We start from the raw sequence: 5,933 nt of genomic DNA on the forward strand, positions 1-5,933 counted from the left end.
AGTGTTGGTTGTGGCCCCAGTTTCAACTCAGTTGTGGAAACTCTGTTGTTTTTTGAGCTAAATCAGTTGTGAGCGTTTGGTATTCTGAGATGTAAAGTCAATATTGAAGAGAATTCCCCCCTTCACTATTTATTTTCTGCAGAGATTGAAATTGAGCCTCCGTGCTTCCTGCTATTTCTAAAACATTTGCTTTTGTAAAACAAAGAACACATCCCGGAAATTAAAGGCACAGACTTAAGCAGCACTTGTTCATTCAAAGCACGACTGAGATGGAGTCTGTCACTTTGCTCGTTTTGCTGCCAGCACCCATCCCCAGTTTTCTGGAAACAGCACACAGATTGGAGGCAGTGGTTTGGGTTCTCAGTCGTGATGTCCTGCCCTCCCTCAGCTGAGGCAGACCCAGGACCCCAGCAAAAGCAGAGCCTGTCTTTCTGGAATCAAATCTTGAGCAGAGACAAAAAGACAAGAAAGAGCGGGAGCTTTTGTGCAGACTTGAGGCTCGGAGAAGAGTGGCTGTTCATCAGTTCCTGCTCCCTTGATACCCAGAGCTACCCTGTACCACTCTAATACCTTCCTTCTGTGCCTTTAAGTCAGCCAGTGTCAGGTTCAGGTTTTTCGTACTCAGAGTCTAGTAACTGGTGTACCTGGCCTGCAGGGGCCTGGTGGTCTTGCCCTGCTCACCTGCCACCCTCGTCTGGCCTGCTCCCCTCTCTTCTCTCCCCCTGCGTCAGCGGCACTGACTCTCTGTAGTTCCTTGTTCTTTCTTCCAGGGCTTTACCCTTGGTGCTTCGCCCAAATGTCATCTCCTCAGAGAGGCAATTGCTGACCACACCAAACCTTTCTATCTCATTCGCCTATTCGATTTCTCGTGTAGTCTTCACTATTTAAAATTATCTTGAGCTTTATTTATTAGTTGCATTTTCCTATTAGAATACCAGCTCTAAGAAGCTAGAGACCTTGTCTATTTTATTTACTGGTACCCCTAGTAGTTATAACTGTTTAGCACCTGATAAGTGCCCATTACATATTTATTGAATGAATGAGTGTGTTGTGTGTGGTGCACGCTATGTGTAGCAATCACCGATGACCAAGTGGTTAAGAGGATAAGCCCTGGAGTGGGCTGTCTGGGTCCAAATCCTGCCTCTAACACTTGCCTGCTATGCGACCTTTGGCAAGTTACTTAACCTCTTTTTGCCTCATTTTTCTCATTTCTAAAGTGGTAAAAGTAAACATGCGTAAGTCAGATGAGGATTAAGTAAGATGATTTACTTAAAGACCTTTGTACATCCTATGGAAAACAATAATATTTACTACATGGCTACAAATATTATTAGAGTATTTCTTACTTGTAAAACACTTCTGTCAGAGATTGTAAGACGCCCAACTGACTTAATGTTGGCTCTCTTGAAGAAAACCAAACCGAATACCACATTAAATGTACACAACCCTAAAAAATCTATTTACAATAGTGTACATTTATCCCCCAAGTACATGCTACTTTCCTCTTCAGAAGGACAATCACAATAGGGGTCTCTAGTCCTGCTTCCCACATAAGAACGCAGGGCATGGTGAGGCCAAAAAGGAATACCCACAGAGCCATATATGGGGGAGTCACTATATTCGCGCTGGCGGCTGGGTTGGAGACACAGGAAGCAGGAGCCACACTGTCCACAACCCGCCGTCCTAACTGCAACCCGCACTTGCCAGCCACCATCTTCTTGCTAGCCCCCATTTTCTGCTAGCGTAGCCAGAGCAGTTATATTAGTGGCCAATGGCTCACTGGTTACAGCTGACGGCCAACTAGCCACAGCTGATGGCCATCCAATCACAGTTGATGGCTATTTAATACCTGAGTGAGCACCTTTCCATGTGAGGCTGAGAGCCTGGAAACTGCTCTCTGGGACTCTGTCCCCACATTGACACATCAATTGGTCCCAACAATTAAAAATCTGTTCTCAGAATTTTGGCAATTTTTACTGCCTTCATTTATATCATCCAGTGGATTCTTAATTTTGTGCATATATAATATTTTTTTTCTATTTTGCATTATAGTGGAATCTTTTAAAAGACCTTTTAAAAGACAATTATGTGGGGGCCGGGGCCGGCCCAGTGGCTCAGGTGGTTGGAGCGCCGTGCTCCTAACACCGAGGTCGCTGGTTCGAATCCCGCATGGGCCAGTGAGCTGCGCCCTCTACAGCTAAGACTGTGAACAACAGCTCTCCCTGGAGCTGGGCTGCCACGAGCAGCCGGAGGTCGCGTGGGCTGCCATGAGCGGCCAACCCACGACTGGCAACCGACTGCCCCAGCGTGGGCCAGGGAACTGTGTCCTACACAACTAGACTAAGAAACAACGGCTTGAACCAGAGTGGGGGGGGAGGTGGAAGGAGAAAAAAACACACAAAAAACAAAGACAATTATGTGAATTTAGATTTATCAGCTACCGCTGCAAATACCTCACAGAAGCAGCAGACTGATGAACTGGTGCTACCCACCCCCGCAGCCTATTAATTTTACAAATGTACAGGCTGTGACGATCTGAGTATAGGCCACCCACACATTCTTTACCTCTGTATTCTCAATCTACGCTGCAGGTTAGAATCCCTCGGGAGCTTAAACAATTCCACATTCTCAGGCTGCATCCAGACCTATTAAATTAGTAACCTGGTATCAATATTTTTAAAGTTCTCCAGATGATTTCAACGTGCAGTGGAGGCTGAGAACCACCACTTTATATTAGTAGCTGATGAGTTTCTTTTGGCACGTGTAGAATATAGATCTTCACTGCAGAAAAGTTAAAGTGTGAAAACAAAACAAAACAAAAAAAACAACTCCTGCATCTGAGAAATAAGAAAACAGGGTATTATTGTTATGGTTATTATTAGTCTAGCCTCAAGAAGATTCAAAACATGAAAAATATCATTTTGGGTCTGTGGGGACAGAGCCCCAAAGAACAGTTTCCAGGCTCTCGGCCTCACATAGAAGGGTGCTGGCTCAGGTAGTAAATGGCCATCAACTGTGATTGGATGGCCATCAGCTGTGGCTAGTTGGCCGTCAGCTGTAACCAGTGAGCCATTGGCCACTAATATAACTGCTGTGGCTAGGCTAGCAGAGAAAAATGGGGGCTAGCAAGAAGATGGCTGAGCTAACAAGAGCGGATTGCAGAGAGGCGGATGCCGCCAGAGAGAATATAATGATATGACTCCCCTACTTATGGCTCCGTGGGTGTTCCTTTTTGGCCTCACCATGTCCTGTGTTCTTATGTGGGGAGCGGGAGCAGAGAACCCACAGGCCGCCCCGCACAACACATGGCGGAGTCGGCAGGATCCCCCGCACGACACATGGCGCAGCGAGCAGGGTCTCCCGCACGACAAGGTCAGACTCATTTTGTGGAAGAACGATGTTCCATAGTTGTCCTCTTTTATAGTGTCCGTAAGTTTCTACTAGGAATGTGCCCCAGTGGTTATTAAGTTTGCTTTAGTTACTGCCAAACACCTGCAAGAGGCTTAAGGATGAAGCCTGACAACTGAGACTTCCACAGGAAAAGAAGCAGGTGTGAAATGCATCTGAATATCGTTACGGAGTCTGCCCTGTCCTGTTCTCTCTCGTTTCCTTTGGGCCCCTGATCTGACATCCCCATTGCCCCTGAACTGGCCCTCAGTTCTTCATCTGATCCACTGAGATTCTCTGTCCATCCCCAAGGTATGGAGAGCAGATGCTCAGATTCTCTTAACATCAAGTGTCCCCTCAACTTGGTGATGGACAATTAGCTGCCACACAGTATATTTGTTATAGGTGGTAACTGCACTGCATTTTAATTCTTGGTCTTAGTTGAAACCTTGAAGACATGGAATTTAATAGTGGCATGAAGTTTTGTCTGATCCTCAGAAGTTTCTAAAATTGGCTGATTTATTTCTGATAGTTGTACTTTTTTATCTGCAGGTATATCAGGTCTGAGTGCATCACTATACCTAGATAGCTAAGGTCTGCATATTCTGCAGTGCCTATGGTATTGCCAACCATGAAACCAAACTTTTGAGAAGCTGCAGTTAACTTTCTCTCGCTCGTCAGTTTCAGCCTGCCCAACCGATAAGTTTGGAAACTTATTTCTTCACATCTGACAGCCACACAATGCACCAGGCAATTAGGAGAATATACTGAGTGGAGTAGTCTTCCCGCAGATCACACGTGGAAATCAACATTACAGAAGGAACCATTAGAATCCTCACTTAAGATGAACTTGTTTATTATTAACTCATCAACTACGGGATTCAAAACACAGTTCAGAAACAGTGCAGAGTAGTTCATAGTTAATACTTTAGTCTTTCCTTAAAAGTAGTTTGTTAAACAGCAGCATAACAATAAATCAATACATTCAATAAATCTATAGTACTAGAAGTGGGTTTAGACAGGATAAAGATAGTCTCAGTTAATTAAAGAAGAAAACAGATGGCTATGATATATAGGCAGGGATAAGAAAGAAGGGTTTACAATGTAAAATACAAGTTGAGGATTTTTAGAAAACTGATAAGCCAACTGCATGAAGTAATTTACAGTGACTTAAGCCTCCTTGAGAAAGATGAATATTTCCATTCTTTTCTGGTTTCTTGAAGTTTTAAATATTTTATTTTAACACCTTGACACTTGGAAAGTGGTATGATTAAGAATATAGTTGTAGTGCGGGAGACCCTGCTTGCTGCGCCATTTGTCGTGCGGGGCAGCCTGCGGGGTCTCTGCTCCCGCTCCCCACATAAGAACACAGGACATGGTGAGGCCAAAAAGGAACACCCACGGAGCCATAGGTAGGGGACTCATACCACTATGGTCTCACTGGCGGCTGGGTTGGAGACACAGGAAGCAGGAGCCACAGAATCTGTCCCACTCTGCCGTCCTAACTGCAATCCGCTCTTGCTAGCCACCATCTTCTTGCTAACCCCCATTTTCTGCTAGCGTAGCCACAGCATTTATATTAGTGGCCAACGGCTCACTGGTTACAGCTGATGGCCAACTAGCCACAGCTGATGGCCATCCAATTCCAGTTTACTACCCGAGCTAGCACCTTTCCACGTGAGGCCGAGAGCCTGGAAACTGCACTCCTGGCTCTGTCCCCACAATAGTTTTGCTTTCCAAATAGTTAACCAAATTTCAAATAATATTTTTCAACATTTTTGAGTAATTTTTATTTCTTCTTTTGTGATTCTCTGTTCAACAACTATTGAAATCTTGATTTCGGAGTTATCTTGCAGTTGATCTTAGTAATACCATACCATTTTGATTATCGTGGCTTTGAAGTAGATTTTAATTGTGACACAAGTCAAGGTATTGCTTTTTCTCAGAATTTCCTTGCCGATATTCTTCCATCAACTTTTGCAGAAGAATATAACAAACATTTTGTCAATTTCCAAAAAACAATAAGCATTGTCTCCCAAGAAGATGATAGTAAAAATCATTATTGACACTCAAATCTGATCTTAGTAATAAAAAGGGAGGGGATGGAACTGTGGCATCATTAACAGGTTGTACACAAATGAATAATACCTAACACTTTAGAGCACTCATAATGGGCCAGGTACTGTTCAGAGTGTTTTACACATATTATCTGATTTAACCCTCAAAGCAATACTATTTTTACCTCCACTTTAGAGATGTGGAAACTGGGGGAGAGTTTTCATCGCTTGCTCTAGGGCCCACTGTTGCGTCCAGCATGACGTGGGTTGTGGGGAAGGAGAAGGGTGGCACAGGGTTAAGAAAAGACAGTAGCCACGAACACAGTGCAAGCACGGGCCAAGGGGAACAGTCTCAGGGACTGAACCCCGAATCGAGCCAACGTGTAGTTTTTATTGGTAAACTTCTAAAGAGGTAATGATTGTTAATCTCAAGATCTGTGTGCTACGTAGCCTGCTGGCTGTCTCTCCGAAAGTTCCCATTGTGTTCCA

This window comes from Rhinolophus sinicus, chromosome 3, assembly GCF_057876585.1.
Source record: "Rhinolophus sinicus isolate RSI-liver-muscle chromosome 3, RSI-T2T, whole genome shotgun sequence".
Classification (NCBI taxonomy): domain Eukaryota; kingdom Metazoa; phylum Chordata; class Mammalia; order Chiroptera; family Rhinolophidae; genus Rhinolophus; species Rhinolophus sinicus.